Raw genomic sequence first — 17,269 nt, forward strand, 5'->3', positions numbered from 1 at the left:
TATAAAATTCTTGGTAGAAATTTCTTTCCTTTGAGGATGCTGAAAGCAGGTCCCCAATCTCTTCTGGCTCTAAAGGTTTCTGCTGACTAGTCCACTGCTAGCCTAATGGAGTTCCATTTATAATTGACCTAACCTTTCTCTCTAGCTACCTTTAAGATTTTTTCTATTGCATTGACCTTGGTATGACTACGTACCTTGGGAATGGTCACCTTGTATAGTATCTCATGGGTGTTCTATATATTTCTTGAATTTGCATATTGACCTCTAGCAAGATTGGGGAAATTTTCATGGACTATATCCTCAAAAATGTTTTCCAAGTTGTTGGCTGTCTCTCTGGACTACAAATAAGTTGCAGATTTAGTCTCTTTACATAATGCCATATTTCTCAGAGGTTTTGTGCATTTTTAAAAAATTCTCTTTACCTTTGTCTGGCTGAGTTGATTTGAAGAACCTGTCTTTGAGCTCTGAGAGTTTTTCCTTGGCTTGTTTATCCTGCTGTTAATGCTTCTGACTGCATTACGAAATTCCTGCAGTGAATTTTTTACTTCTAGAAATTCAGGTTGGTTCTTTCTTAAAATGGCTATTTTTCCTTTCAGCTCTTGGATTATTTTACTGGATTCCTTGGATTCTTTGCATTGGGTTTCAACTTTCTCCTGGATCTTAATAAGCATTCTTACCATCTAGACTCTGAATTCTATATCTGACATTTCAGTTATTTCAATATGCTTAAGAACCATTGCTGAGGTCTAGCGTGCTCATTTGGATATAAGGTCTTGCATTCATTATTAATATTACCTAAGTTAGACAACTCAACCGACTCATAGAGCTCCTAACCTTTCTGTCTGCTTAGCCAGGATTGTTGCCATTGTTCATAAAATATCCCCACCACACACAAAAATGCATGCATGCAGGCATACACACTTACTTTGTCACTAATATCACATTATTTTGGAATAAAATTTATACTATCAGACCCTAAAGATTTCCAAATAAGAAAATTAATATCTTATAATCTCTAAAATAATAGCCAGTGTTACATTTGATAATTATTTTGAAACTTAAAAATAAGAATAATATATAAACTTTATCTTCTTGCTCTCTTTTGTTTTCACTTCTTCATTCTCATGCCAATCTCACTTATTTTCTCAGATACTCCCTGCCTGTTTACATTGATTATCATAAGACTGTATGTGTAGGACAAAGTAATCAAAGAATTGGGTGAAAGTGGTCTTGTTTGTAAACATAAATTTGCTGCAATTTTTTCCAATTGACACATTGTTTGACCAAAACAGCAAATCAATTTGGGTGAAACTGATTATTCAGTCACAGTGTTGCTTTTACAAAGCATCAACTTATCTACCAGATAACAAAAGCATTGTTACTTTTCACCCCAGAGCTATACACTCCCTAGAAAGTATGACTTCATCTTGAAGGCATGCCACCTCTGCAGCCTTAATGAGATCTGTGGAAATTGAAATGATGGGTATACAATCCTTCATAGGCAGCAGAAGACAAGCTTTCCAAACCTAAACCTGTGATGAAGCCATTAATACCGAGGTTTTTTGTTTTTTTTTTCTCATGGAACATGGTAATATTTTCTATCTAGAGAAGTTTTTATAAGAAACTCAAAATCAACATTTCTAAATGTTTCTATTGTGCCAAGAATTGCTCTAAATACTTTATATTTATTAACTCATTTAGCCTTCACAGGAAACCTATGAGGCATCTATATCTGAATATATGATTATTATCATCACTAGTCACACTTTATAAATAAAGGATTTATAAAATTATCATCTAGCAAGTAATTTGAATGAGGGGTCAAAACTAGGCAGTCTGTCTTGAGTGTGGGTGTTTCATCACTATCTTATACCACTTATAAAGACAATAAGAACTAAAAGACTTATTGACGTTGTAAGTTTTTCTAAATACCTCCCTCGAATTAACTTTTTATTATTATTATTATTATTATACTTTAGGTTTTATGGTACATGTGCGCAATGTGCAGGTAAGTTACATATGTATACATGTGCCATGCCGGTGCGCTGCACCCACTAAGTCGTCATCTAGCATTAGGTATATCTCCCAATGCTATCCCTCCCCCCTTCCCCCACCCCACAACAGTCCCCAAAGTGTGATGTTCCCCTTCCTGTGTCCATGTGTTCTCATTGTTCAATTCCCACCTATGAGTGAGAATATGTGGTGTTTCGTTTTTTGTTCTTGCGATAGTTTACTGAGAATGATGATTTCCAATTTCATCCATGTCCCTACAAAGGACATGAACTCATCATTTTTTATGGCTGCATAGTATTCCATGGTGTATATGTGCCACATTTTCTTAATCCAGTCTATCACTGTGGGACATTTGGGTTGGTTCCAAGTCTTTGCTATTGTGAATAATGCTGCAATAAACATACGTGTGCATGTGTCTTTATAGCAGCATGATTTATACTCCTTTGGGTATATATCCAGTAATGGGATGGCTGGGTCAAATGGAATTTCTAGTTCTAGATCCCTAAGGAATCGCCACACTGACTTCCACAATGGTTGAACTAGTTTACAGTCCCACCAACAGTGTAAAAGTGTTCCTATTTCTCCACATCCTCTCCAGCACCTGTTGTTTCCTGACTTTTTAATGATTGCCATTCTAACTGGTGTGAGATGGTATCTCATTGTGGTTTTGATTTGCATTTCTCTGATGGCCAGTGATGGTGAGCATTTTTTCATGTGTTTTTTGGCTGCATAAATGTCTTCTTTTGAGAAGTGTCTGTTCATGTCCTTTGCCCACTTTTCGATGGGGTTGTTTGTTTATTTCTTGTAAAATTGTTGGAGTTCATTGTAGATTCTGGATATTACGCCTTGTCAGATGAGTAGGTTGCGAAAATTTTCTCCCATTTTGTAGGTTGCCCTGTTCACTCTGATGGTAGTTTCTTTTGCTGTGCAGAAGCTCTTTAGTTTAATTAGATCCCATTTGTCAATTTTGGCTTTTGTTGCCATTGCTTTTGGTGTTTTAGACATGAAGTCCTTGCCCATGCCTATGTCCTGAATGGTAATGCCTAGGTTTTCTTCTAGGGTTTTTATGGTTTTAGGTCTAACATTTAAGTCTTTAATCCATCTTGAATTGATTTTTGTATAAGGTGTAAGGAAGGGATCCAGTTTCAGCTTTCTACATATGGCTAGCCAGTTTTCCCAGCATCATTTATTAAATAGGGAATCCTTTCCCCATTTCTGGTTTTTGTCAGGTTTGTCAAAGATCAGATAGTTGTAGATATGTGGCATTATTTCTGAGGGCTCTGTTCTGTTCCATTGGTCTATATCTCTGTTTTGGTACCAGTACCATGCTGTTTTGGTTACTGTAACCTTGTAGTATAGTTTGAAGTCAGGTAGTGTGATGCCTCCAGCTTTGTTCTTTTGGCTTAGGATTGACTTGGCGATGCGGGCTCTTTTGTGGTTCCATATGAACTTTAAAGTAGTTTTTTCCAATTCTGTGAAGAAAGTCATTGGTAGCTTGATGGGGATGGCATTGAATCTGTAAATTACCTTGGGAAGGATGGCCATTTTCACGATATTGATTCTTCCTACCCATGAGCATGGAATGTTCTTCCATTTGTTTGTATCCTCTTTTATTTCCTTGAGCAGTGGTTTGTAGTTCTCCTTGAAGAGGTCCTTCACATCCCTTGTAAGCTGGATTCCTAGGTATTTTATTCTCTTTGAAGCAATTGTGAATGGGAGTTCACTCATGATTTGGCTCTCTGTTTGTCTGTTATTGATGTATAAGAATGCTTGTGATTATTGTACATTGATTTTGTATCCTGAGACTTTGCTGAAGTTGCTTATCAGCTTAAGGAGATTTTGGGCTGAGACAATGGGGTTTTCTAGATATACAATCATGTCGTCTGCAAACAGGGACAATTTGACTTCCTCTTTTCCTAATTGAATACACTTTATTTCCTTCTCCTGCCTAATTGCCCTGGCCAGAACTTCCAACACTATGTTGAATAGAAGTGGTGAGAGAGGGCATCCCTGTCTTGTGCCAGTTTTCAAAGGGAATGCTTCCAGTTTTTGCCCATTCAGTATGATATTGGCTGTGGGTTTGTCATAGATAGCTCTTATTATTTTGAGATACGTCCCATCAATACCTAATTTATTGAGAGTTTTTAGCATGAAGGGTTGTTGAATTTTGTCAAAGGTCTTTTCTGCATCTATTGAGATAATCATGTGGTTTTTGTCTTTGGTTCTGTTTATATGCTGGATTACATTTATTGATTTGCAGATATTGAACCAGCCTTGCATCCCAGGGATGAAGCCCACTTGATCATGGTGGATAAGCTTTTTGATGTGCTGCTGGATTCTGTTTGCCAGTATTTTATTGAGGATTTTTGCATCAATGTTCATCAAAGATATTGGTCTAAAATTCTCTTTTTTGGTTGTATCTCTGCCAGGCTTTGGTATCAGGATGATGCTGGTCTCATAAAATGAGTTAGGGAGGATTCCCTCTTTTTCTATTGACTGGAATAGTTTCAGAAGGAATGGTACCAGCTCCTCCTTGTACCTCTGGTAGAATTCGGCTGTGAACCCATCTGGTCCTGGACTTTTTTTGGTTGGTAAGCTATTGATTATTGCCACAATTTCAGTTCCTGTTATTGGTCTATTCAGAGATTCAACTTCTTCCTGGTTTAGTCTTGGGAGGGTGTATGTGTTGAGGAATTTATCCATTTCTTCTAGATTTTCTAGTTTATTTGCGTAGAGGTGTTTGTAGTATTCTCTGATGGTAGTTTGTATTTCTGTGGGATTGGTGGTGATATCCCCTTTATCATTTTTTATTGCATCTATTTGATTCTTCTCTCTTTTTTTCTTTATTAATCTTGCTAGCCATCTATCAATTTTGTTGATCCTTTCAGAAAATCAGCTCCTGGATTCATTTATTTTTTGAAGGGTTTTTTGTGTCTCTATTTCCTTCAGTTCTGCTCTGATTTTAGTTATTTCTTGCCTTCTGCTAGCTTTTGAATGTGTTTGCTCTTGCTTTTCTAGTTCTTTTAATTGTTATGTTAGGGTGTCAATTTTGGATCTTTCCTGCTTTCTCTTGTGGGCATTTAGTGCTATAAATTTCCCTCTACATACTGCTTTGAATGTATCCCAGAGATTCTGGTATGTCGTGTCTTGGTTCTCGTTGGTTTCAAAGAACATCTTTATTTCTGCCTTCATTTCGTTATGTACCCAGTAGTCATTCAGGAGCAGGTTGTTCAGTTTCCATGTAGTTGAGCGGTTTTGAGTGAGATTCTTAATCCTGAGTTCTAGCTTGATTGCACTGTGATCTGAGAGATAGTTTGTTATAATTTCTGTTCTTTTACATTTATTGAGGAGAACTTTACTTCCAATTATGTGGTCAATTTTGGAATAGGTGTGGTGTGGTGCTGAAAAAAATGTGTATTCTGTTGATTTGGGGTGGAGAGTTCTGTAGATGTCTATTAGGTCCACTTGGTGCAGAGCTGAGTTCAATTCCTGGGTATCCTTGTTGACTTTCTGTCTCGTTGATCTGTCTAACGTTGACAGTGGGGTGTTAAAGTCTCCCATTATTAATGTGTGGGAGTCTCAGTCTCTTTGTAGGTCACTCAGGACTTGCTTTATGAATCTGGGTGCTCCTGTATTGGGTGCATATATATTTAGGATAGTTAGCTCTTCTTGTTGAATTAAACCCTTTACCATTATGTAATGGCCTTCTTTGTCTCTTTTGATCTTTGTTGGTTTAAAGTCTGTTTTATCAGAGACTAGGATTGCAACCCCTGCCTTTTTTTGTTTTCCATTTGCTTGGTAGATCTTCCTCCATCCTTTTATTTTGAGCCTATGTATGTCTCTGCACGAGATGGGTTTCCTGAATACAGCACACTGATGGGTCTTGAGTCTTTATCCAATTTGCCAGTCTGTGTCTTTTAATTGGAGCATTTAGTCCATTTACATTTAAAGTTAATATTGTTATGTGTGAATTTGATCCTGTCATTATGATGTTAGCTGGTTATTTTGCTCGTTAGTTGATGCAGTCTCTTCCTAGTCTCAATGGTCTTTACATTATGGCATGATTTCTCAGTGGCTGGTACCGGTTGTGCCTTTCCATGTTTAGCGCTTCCTTCAGGAGCTCTTTTAGGGCAGGCCTGGTGGTGACAAAATCTCTCAGCATTTGCTTGTCTGTAAAGTATTTTATTTCTCCTTCACTTATGAAGCTTAGTTTGGCTGGATATGAAATTCTGGGTTGAAAATTCTTTTCTTTAAGAATGTTGAATATTGGCCCCCACTCTCTTCTGGCTTGTAGGGTTTCTGCCGAGAGATGCGCTGTTAGTCTGATGGGCTTCCCTTTGATGGTAACCCGACCTTTCTCTCTGGCTGCCCTTAACATTTTTTCCTTCATTTCAACTTTGGTGAATCTGACAATTATGTGTCTTGGAGTTGCTCTTCTCGAGGAGTATCTTTGTGGCGTTCTCTGTATTTCCTGAATCTGAATGTTGGCTTGCCTTGCTAGATTGGGGAAGTTCTCCTGGATAATATCCTGCAGAGTGTTTTCCAACTTGTTTCCATTCTCCCCGTCACTTTCAGGTACACCAATCAGAGGTAGATTTGGTCTTTTCACATAGTCCCACATTTCTTGGAGGCTTTGCTCGTTTCTTTTTATTCTTTTTTCTCTAAACTTCCCTTCTCGCTTCATTTCATTCATTTCATCTTCCAGGGCTGATACCCTTCCTTCCATTTGATCGCATCGGCTCCTGAGGCTTCTGCATTCTTCACGTAGTTCTCGAGCCTTGGTTTTCAGCTCCATCAGCTCCTTTAAGCACTTCTCTGTATTGGCTATTCTAGTTATACATTCTTCGAAATTTTTTTCAAAGTTTTCAACTTCTTTGCCTTTGGTTTGAATATCCTCCCGTAGCTCGGAGTAATTTGATCATCTGAAGCCTTCTTCTCTCAGCTCGTCAAAGTCATTCTCCATCCAGCTTTGTTCCGTTGCTGGTGAGGAACTGCGTTCCTTTGGAGGAGGAGAGGTACTCTGCTTTTTAGAGTTTCCAGTTTTTCTGCTCTGTTTTTTCCCCATCTTTGTGGTTTTATCTACTTTTGGTCTTTGATGTTGGTGATGTACAGATGGGTTTTTGGTGTGGATGTCCTTTCTGTTAGTTTTCCTTCTAACAGACAGGACCCTCAGCTGCAGGTCTGTTGGAGTACCCGGCTGGCCGTGTGAGGTGTCAGTCTGCCCCTGCTGGGGGGTGCCTCCCAATTAGGCTGCTCGGGGTCAGGGGTCAGGGACCCACTTGAGGAGGCAGTCTGCCCATTCTCAGATCTCCAGCTGCGTGCTGGGAGAACCACTGCTCTCCTCAAAGCTGTCAGACAGGGACATTTAAGTCTGCAGAGGTTACTGCTGTCTTTTTGTTTGTCTGTGCCCTGCCCCCAGAGATGGAGCCTACAGAGGCAGGCAGGCCTCCTTGAGCTGTGGTGGGCTCCACCCAGTTCAAGCTTCCTGGCTGCTTTGTTTACCTAAGCAAGCCTGGGCAATGGCAGGCGCCCCTCCCCCAGCCTCGCTGCCGCCTTGCTGTTTGATCTCAGACTGCTGTGCTACCAATCAGCGAGACTCCGTGGGCGTAGGACCCTCTGAGCCAGGTGCGGGCTATAATCTCCTGGGGCACCGTTTCCTAAGCCCGTCAGAAAAGCACAGTATTCGGGTGGGAGTGGCCCGATTTTCCAGGTGCCGTCTGTCACCCCTGGAAAGGGAACTCCCTGACCCCTTGCGCTTCCCGAGTTCCCGAGTGAGGCAATGCCTCGCCCCTGCTTCGGCTAGTGCACGGTGCACTCACCCACTGACCTGCGCCCACTGTCTGGCACTCCCCAGTGAGATGAACACAGTACCTCAGATGGAAATGCAGAAATCACCCGTCTTCTGCGTTGCTCACGCTGGGAGCTGTAGACCGGAGCTGTTCCTATTCGGCCATCTTGGCTCCTCCCCTGAATTAACTTTTAATGTGTGCAATCAAATCAAAGTTTCTAATAAGAACAATAATAATGACAGCAGCAACAACCAAACCCCACATCAGAAATAGCTGGTGACTTCATAAGAAAAGGAGAAAAGAAAAAAATATGCATGCCTAGATTGTGTATTTTAATATCTTTTTTTTAGGCCACAGCAAGCAGGAAGATTAATATTTCTGTGCTTTGCATCACAAATTATACCACTTGACACATTACCATTTTTTCTGATGATGATTTTGAAATAATGATTTTTAAAATTCATACAGTGAATAAATGCCATTTTGCTGATTAAAAAGAAATGAAAAAGGAAAGCTAGTTACTCTCCTTTACTGATTCTCTCATTGAATTAGTATGTATTGAATACACACTCTTCTTCTTGTCTTACACTGTAGGTGTTGTCTTTATAGCTAAGAAAAAGGTCCCTGTTATAATGGAGTTTGCATTCTAGCGGGAGAGGGAGATAGAAAAGAAGTATTTAGGCAATATAGTGTAAGATAGTGATAAGTACTAGAAAGGAAAGAAAGCAGGACAAAGGGATAGTGAATCCAGGAGGGAGGACTCTGGGAAAGTGACATTGAAGTAAAAGCTCAAATTATGAGTAGTAACACATATAGTCTGAGCAGAAGAGCAAGCGTAAATAAATGCTCTGAGGTGGGGACTAATCTAACATGTCCAGAGCAGTTCGGAGAGCAGTGCAATGGCAGAAAAATGAGGGAGGGGAGCAGTGGTAGATGTCGAGGTCAGAGAGATAGGCCAAGGACCAGACGGGTGGCAACTTGTGAGATATGATATAGATATGAGTTTCATCCTATGTGTATCACTGAAGAGTTGCAATCAGGACCATGATTTGATTTGTTTTGAATATGGCTACTGTGTAAAGACAAAACTATAGCAGGTAGTGGAAGAGGGCAGAACAATCAGCAGGCCACCACAGACATCCAGGCTAGAGATGACGTTGTTTGCACAAGAACGCTAGTAATGGAGGTGGGGAGAAGTGGAGATTCAGAATCTATATTAAGGTAGAGAAAACAGGACTTGCTGAGGGATTAAAGGTGGAGTGGGAAGGAAAACAAAAGATCAAGGATGATCCAACTGCTTCCTTCCATCTATGTTGAAGAAAAAAGAACAACCTGAATGAATAGCAAAACAGCCTGAATTCAGATTACAATTATTAAAGAATTTTAAAATTAAGTAAATTTGGAGCATCATACTGTTTTCATTTCCCATGAAGTTTTTATTTCCAAATGGGTTTTCAAAAACATTTCCATTGATTTCCTTCTTTACCATTCAATTATTTCAATTTATTCTCCTTGCATAAGAAGGAACCTATGGGCAATTAAATCCACTAATATTAATTTTTCACTAGTCTATTTGGCTATTTTTCTGGCTAAAGTAATTTTTAAAACATTTGCAAACTGAACAATCTCAGTAATCTTTAATGCATTTTACTTCTAGTTTTTCTTTAGCAAGGTGCCTTGCATAATCAAATTTTCAAAAGGCTATTGTGTTTGGCTTGTTAATACTCACAACATTTTGAGTGGTTTTGAGTGAGATTCTTAATCCTGAGTTCTAGTTTGATTGCACTGTGGTCTGAGAGACAGTTTGTTACAATTTCTGTTCTTTTACATTTGTTGAGGAGTGCTTTACTTCCAACTATGTGGTCAATTTTGGAATAAGTGAGATGTGGTGCTGAGAAGAATGTGTACTCTGTTGATTTGGGGTGGAGAGTTCTGTAGATTCTATGAGGTCCGCTTGGTGCAGTGCTGAGTTCAATTCCTGGATATCCTTGTTAACTTTCTGTCTCATTGATCTGTCTAATGTTGACAGTGGGGTGTCAAAGTCTCCCATTATTATTGTGTGGGAAACTGAACAACCTGCTCCTGAATGACTACTGGGCACATAATGAAATGAAGGCAGAAATAAAGATGTTCTTTGAAATGAGAACAAAAACACAATATACCAGAATCTCTGGGACATATTTAAAGCAGTGTGTAGAGGGAAATTTATAGCACTAAATGCTCACAAGAGAAAGCAGGAAAGATCTAAAATTGACACCCTAACATCACAATTAAAAGAACTAGAGAAAGAAGAGCAAGCACATTCAAAAGCTAGCAGAAGGCAAGAAATAACTAAGATCAGAGCAGAACTAAAGGAGATAGAGATACAAAAAATTCCAATTTATTCTGCTTGCATAAGAAGGAACCTCTAGGCAATTAAATCCTTCAAAAAATCAATGCACCCAGGAGCTGATTTTTTGAAAAGATCAACAAAATTGATAGACCGCTAGCAAAACTAATAAAGAAGAAAACAGAAGAATCAAATAGATGCAATAAAAAATGACAAAGAGAATATCACCACCGATCCCACAGAAACGCAAACTACCATCAGAAAATACTATAAACACTGCTACGCAAATAAACTACAATATCTAGAAGAAATGGATAAATTCCTGGACATATACACCCTCCCAAGACTAAATCAGGAAGGAGTTGAATCCCTGAATAGACCAATAGCAGGCTCTGAAATTGAGGCAAAAGTAATAGTCTATCAACCAAAAAAAGTCCAGGACCAGACACATTCACAGCCGAATTCTACCAGAGGTACAAGGAGGAGCTGGTACCATTCCTTCGGAAACTATTCCAATCAATAGAAAAAGAGGGAATCCTCCCTAACTCATTTTATAAAGCCAGCATCATCCTGATAGCAAAGCCTGGCAGAGACACAACAAAAAAAGAGAATTTTAGACCAATATCCCTGATGAACATCGATGCAAAAATTCTCAATAAAATACTGGCAAACTGAATCCAGCAGCACATCAAAAAGCTTATCCACTCTGATCAAGTCAGCTTCATCCCTGGGATGCAAAGCTGGCTCAACATACACAAATCAATAAACGTAATCCAGCATATAAACAGAACCAAAGACAAAAACCACATGATTATCTCAATAGATGCAGAAAAGGCCTTTGACAAAATTCAACGGCCCTTCATGCTAAAAATTCTCAATAAATTAGGTATTGATGGGACGTATCTCAAAATAATGAGAGCTATTTATGACAAACCCACAGCCAATATCATACTGAATGGGCAAAAACTGGAAGCATTCCCTTTGAGAACTAGCACAAGACAGGGATGCCCTCTCTCACCACTCCTGGCCAGGGCAATCAGGCAAGAGAAAGAAATAAAAGGTATTCAATTAGGAAAAGAGGAATGTCCCTGTTTGCAGATGACATGATTGTATACTTAGAAAACCCCATCATCTCAGCCCAAAATCTCCTTAAGCTGATAAGCAACTTCAGCAAAGCCTCAGGAGACAAAATCAACGTGCAAAACTCACAAGCATTCCTATACACCAATAACAGACAAACAGAGAGCCAAATCATGAGTGAACTCCCATTCACACTTGCTACAAAGAGAATAAAATACCTACGAATCCAACTTGCAAGGGACGTGAAGGACCTCTTCAAGGATAACTACAAACCACTGCTCAACAAAATAAAGGAGGACACAAACAAATGGAAGAACATTCCAAGCTCATGGATAGGAAGAATCACTATTGTGAAAATGGCCATACTGCCCACGGTAATTTACAGATTCAATGCCATCCCCATCAAGCTACCAATGACTTTCTTCACAGAATTGGAAAATACTATTTTAAAGTTCATATGGAACCAACAAAGAGCCCGCATTGCCAAGACAATCCTAAGCCAAAAGAACAAAGCTGGAGGCATCACACTACCTGACTTCACACTATACTACAAGGCTACTATACTACAAGGCTACAATAACCAAAACAGCTTGGTACTGGTACCAAAACAGAGCGATAGACCAATGGAACAGATTAGAGTCCTTGGAAATAATACCACACATCTACAACCATCTGATCTTTGACAAACCTGACAAAAACAAGAAATGGGGAAAGGATTCCCTATTCAATAAATGGTGCTGGGAAAACTGGCTACCCATATGTAGAAAACTGAAGCTGGATCCCTTCCTTACACCTTATACAAAAATTAATTCAAGATGGATTAAAGACTTAAATGTTAGGCCTAAAACCATAAAAACCCTAGAAGAAAACCTAGGCAGTACCATTCAGGCCCTAGGCATGAGCAAGAACTTCATGACAAAAACAACAAAAGCAATGGCAACAAAAGCCAAAATTGACAAATGGGATCTAATTAAACTCAAGAGCTTCTGCAAAGCAAAAGAGACTACCATCAGAGTGAACAGGGCAACCTACAGAATGGGAGAAAAATTTTACAATCTACCCATCTGACAAAGGGCTAATATCCAGAATCTACAAAGAACTTAAACAAATTTACAAGAAAAAATCAAACAACCCCATCAAAAAGTGGGTGAAGGATATGAACAGGCACTTCTCAAAAGAAGACATTTATGCAGCCAACAGATATGAAAAAATGCTCATCATCACTGGCCATCAGAGAAATGCAAATCAAAACCACAAGGAGATACCATCTCACACCAGTTGGAATGGCAATCATTAAAAAGTCAGGAAACAACAGGTGCTGGAGAGAATGTGGAAAAACAGGATCACTTTTACACTGTTGAAGGGACTGTAAACTAGTTCAACCATTGTGGAAGACAGTATGGCGACTCCTCAAGGATTGAGAACTAGAAATACCATTTGACCCAGCCATCCCATTACTGGGTATATACCCAAAGGATTATAAGTCATGCTGCTATAAAGACACATGCACACGTATGTTCATTGCGGCACTATTCACAATAGCAAAGACTTGGAACCAACCCAAATGTCCATCAGTGATAGATTGGATTAAGAAAATGTGGCACATATATACCATGGAATACTATGCAGCCATAAAAAAGGATGAGTTCATGTCCTTTGTAGGGACATGGATGAAGCTGGAAACCATCATTCTCAGCAAACTATCACAAGGACAAAAAACCAAACACCACATGTTCTCACTCACAGGTGGGAAATGAACAATGAGAACACCTGGACACAGGAAGGGGAACATCACACACCAGGGCCTGTCATGGGGTGGGGGAGGGGGGAGGGATAGCCTTAGGAGATATACCTAATGTAAATGATGAGTTAATGGGTACAGCACACCAACATGGCACATGTATACATATGTAACAAACCTGCACATTGTGCACATGTACCCTCGAACTTAAAGTATAATAATAAAAAAAAGAAAGTACAAAAGAAAATCATACCCAAAAAATACAACATTTTGAGTCATCTTGATTTATCGCTCTTGATCTTCAAAAGAAATGCTCAAGTGGAGAAAAATACATAGTTTCTTATCATTCAGAATAGTGAAATTTCTAAAGGTAGGAAAAATTAAGGACTATGATTGCCTTCAGCCCTTCCCTCAGAAGTAAACTTGTGACTCAACTGTAATGGAAAGGTCATATAATATGGAATATGTGGCAGCTGAATGAATGTGTGGCAACAAGAACCTGAGGCTGTTCTTGGATCTACAATGTCCTATTTATTCTATGCCCAATGCTTGGAGCTTGACATTTTTAACTGTACAGTTGAGCTGAACTAAGAGGAGAAAGCCAAAAGAGCATTTTGGTTTAAGCATAAGAACTTTTGAAACAATTTCAGCAATCATCTCAAAGCACAGAAATGGTTCCAATATTAATGCAATCACATTCTCTTGCTATGGCCAACAGTCTCTGCATATTGAATGGGTTTTTACTGCTCGTCTCAAGTGAACCAGGGAATTATGCATTACGTTCCTGTTCTTCAAACAAGAAAGTCTCCTCAGCTACTCCTCAAACTCTTCCTCTCTGCAGGTGAAGGGGCTAGACTGGATTTTCTAGGAAGTAAGATAGATTTTTCTAAGTGGCTCAACCCTATAGCAACAAACAAGCCTGCTACAGCTTCACATGGTGCCTCAATACTGCTTTCAGCTGGTGGAAACTACATTCCAAAACCAGATGAAGATTATTTGCCTTAGTCTCCAACTGTTTGAACTGGAGCTTGGCCAATCACCCCTCGCCATCAGCTTTCCTCAAGCTTACTGACCTCACTGTAAGTCTCAAGTCTTTGTGTTGTTTGGTTTACCTGCCATGTTTTATAATTTCAGCCAAGATTGGCAAAAATAAAAAAAATTATATTTATTAGGTAAGAATAAGGCTTCTAAAACTGAATGAATTTTTCCCAAAAAATTTGTCTCAATTAAGGCTTTCTTGATGAAGAAAAACATAGTTCTATGGGTCTAAATTACTCAGAGACTGTGAAAGATCAGGATGGGAATAGGAGAAATGAGCAAAGGGAAGCATGAAGAAAAGTAAAAGGAAGAGGAAGAACAAGCATAAAGGAAGAAAGATGAAGTGGGGGAAGCTCCATGTGCTGTGTGTGAATGTGTGTGGCATGGGTGAGTGCTCAGGGACATCGGCACCAAAGAGTAAGTTATTTCTATTTTTTCAACATTTAAAATATAGACTGTATACCTGATGTGCACTTGAGTGGCATTAATTGATAGTGATTTACTTTATTAAAAGTATCATATTCACCATTATGCTTTCAATTCAGTTATAAAGTTGCACTGAATGACCTGTTCATTTGGATTCATTTATGTTCAAGAGGAGGAATGAAATAGAATAAAATATAAATAAATGTATTTTCACAATTGTCATTAATTATTTTAAACTATGCAAAAATATTTTCCTTATGTCTCACCTTAGGAAAAACTCTAAGTGAAAATTTAACCTCATATATTAGAGAGGAAAAATGTTTTGTCATTTAAAAATAATTAATATACTCTTTTTAAAGTAGGATAGGAAATAAGATTCTCAACACATAATATGACTTCTCAATTTTAAACTCATATCTGCCAAGGATATTTTCTTGGTCATGTTCTCCTCTCTGAGCTCACTCTAAGCAATGCCCTTCAGTTTCACAACTTTAACTCTCACTTTGTAGTGGGTAATTTAAATTTCCTCTCTAGGCCCTGAGCTCTAAATATAAACCTAGAACTGCAGCATCCCTCCTACCTAAAATCAATGTTTTAAATTTCTTCAATATTCATCTACTAGGCCGGGCGTGATAGCTCACGCCTGTAATCCCAGCACTTTGGGAGGCCGAGGCGGGCGGATCACGAGATCAGGAGATGGAGACCATCCTGGCTAACACGGTGAAATCCCGTCTCTACTAAAACCCTGTCCCTGCTAAAAATACAAAAACAAAATTAGCCAGATGTGGTGGTGGGCGCCTGTAGTCCCAGCTACTCCGGAGGCTGAGACAGGAGAATGGCGTGAACCTGGGAGGGAGAGCTTGCAGTGACCCAAGACCTGCACTCCAGGCTGGGCAACAGAGCGAGACTCCGTCTCAGAAAAAAAAACTAAACAATATGACAGCACCACACTTCTGTTCAAAAATTAAACTTGTAATGAATCATTATTATGAAAGATTGTTCAGTCTAAACTCCTCATTTGATTGGTCAAAACTGTTCAAAGTTTTGGTCTCAGACTATCTTTGTAATTTCCTTCTACCACTATCTTTCCTGTACATCATATTCCACACAATCTGAGGTTGCTATTTGTCATGGACATCTTGCAGTTTCTCTCTGTGTGGCTGATCATCTTTATTCCATAGGGCAGCCATGGACATGTGCCCTTCAGATCTCTTTAAGAAAACCTCCTACGGGGAGCGGAGTTAACTGAAAGCCTGCAGCAGCCAGTCTTGTGAATGCTGAGACCACATTTTCCTGGGGCTACTGTTAACCAGTGACTCAGCATAGTAGAATTATGAGTGCTAGCCCATTTCTGCCCTGTGAAATATGTCTCAAATAGGCAACTTTGATTCATGGAACCCCCATCATCCTGCCTGAGACTTTCTGAGAACCATGCTACAGCCTAGAGCTCTTCCTATCTAATTCTTCCCTCTCTCCTTTTAAAAAGAACAGACATGCATCATGTTCTGAGGCTTTCTTTATCTACTCTTACACCTTCACCCTTTATTCTTCATAAGTGTCTCCCCTAATAAATGTCTAGTACACATAGTCCCATGTTGGTGTCTGCTTCTCAGAAGACCCAAGCTGACAAACACTTCTCATCTCTGTGTGTCTACTTCTACTCATCCTGCAAGATTGAATTCAAATACAATTCATCAGCAATTCTCCAATTAATTATCTGAGAGCAGCTCTTTTTCTGCTCTGATATATCATATCCTTTCATTCCTCTTTTTATTGTATTTTATTCCTTTAAAAATATATGAAAATGGGATGTTTGGACCCACAGTGGCAGTGGCTACTGTGCATGCCAACCTATGCGTGGTGGCAGCTGGGGAGCCCAAGGTTGGGCCTCTCCCACAGGTGCTGACCTAGCTGGGTTGTGAGTGGACAGTGGCCTCAGTGGCCAGCTAGCCAGGTTGAGGCTTTGGAGAGCAGAGCAGAGCCTGGTCCCAGGCCTGAGCCAGGGCAGGATAGGTGCCCAACAGCCCCTGGCCCACCTGGTGGGTAGGGCAGCAACAGTGGCCTCCTTAGATGAAGAGAGCTTTGCACTGTACTTCACCTCTAATGCAGAATTTGATGCTGTGATCGGATATTTAGGGGATATTATCAAAGATGACAAGTTCTAGTTATTAGAGAAATTTCATGGACAAGTACTACTGAGAGTTTGCAGATGCAGAAGAAAATAAACTCAACTTCATGCCTATTTTTAATGAATATATTTCTTTGGTAGGAAAGTATGTAGAACAGCTGCTGGAGAGGATTCCTAGATTTAACATGGCAGTTTTCACAGCAACATTACAGCACCATAAGGATGAAGTGGCTGGTGACATATTCAACACGCCGCTCATATTTATAGATTTTTCTGGCTTTTAAAGAAATATTTCTGGACTACAAAGCAGAAAAAGCAGGCCAGGGACTGGACTTAAGCAGTGGTTTAGTGGTGACTTTGCCGTGCAAATCATCTTCTATGCCAGCTTCCCAGAACAATCTGCTGCACTAAGTTCCTGCTTCCAGGCAATGAATGGGAGCATTCTGGATGTCACTGGCCGAATAGGCCAATAGGCTCAGCTAATTATGACAGAAGAATACATCTTAAATAGACTGACTCTGTTCTGCAACTCTTCATTCATGTTAAGTATTGATGGGTCAAAACCAAAATGATCTGACACTCCTAGACCTGTTTCTCCTGAAACACTTTTCTGTATTTTATAACCTTAGTACTCTTCCCCAAGTGCTCAGTAACCCTAGTATTCCTCCCCTCCCCAACTAGACACCTCTTTCAGGTGCTGGAGCAAGCCCATGTCAAGCATTCCA

The 17,269-nt window shown here is 39.6% G+C and overlaps 1 pseudogene; it reads left to right on the forward strand.

The window, feature by feature from the left end:
* The first annotated feature begins 14,249 nt into the window (after nucleotides 1-14,249).
* Nucleotides 14,250-16,955, forward strand: LOC129036244 (ADP-ribosylation factor-like protein 2-binding protein; annotated as a pseudogene).
* The last annotated feature ends 314 nt before the right edge of the window (nucleotides 16,956-17,269 follow it).

Source organism: Pongo pygmaeus, chromosome 4, assembly GCF_028885625.2.
Source record: "Pongo pygmaeus isolate AG05252 chromosome 4, NHGRI_mPonPyg2-v2.0_pri, whole genome shotgun sequence".
NCBI lineage: Eukaryota > Metazoa > Chordata > Mammalia > Primates > Hominidae > Pongo > Pongo pygmaeus.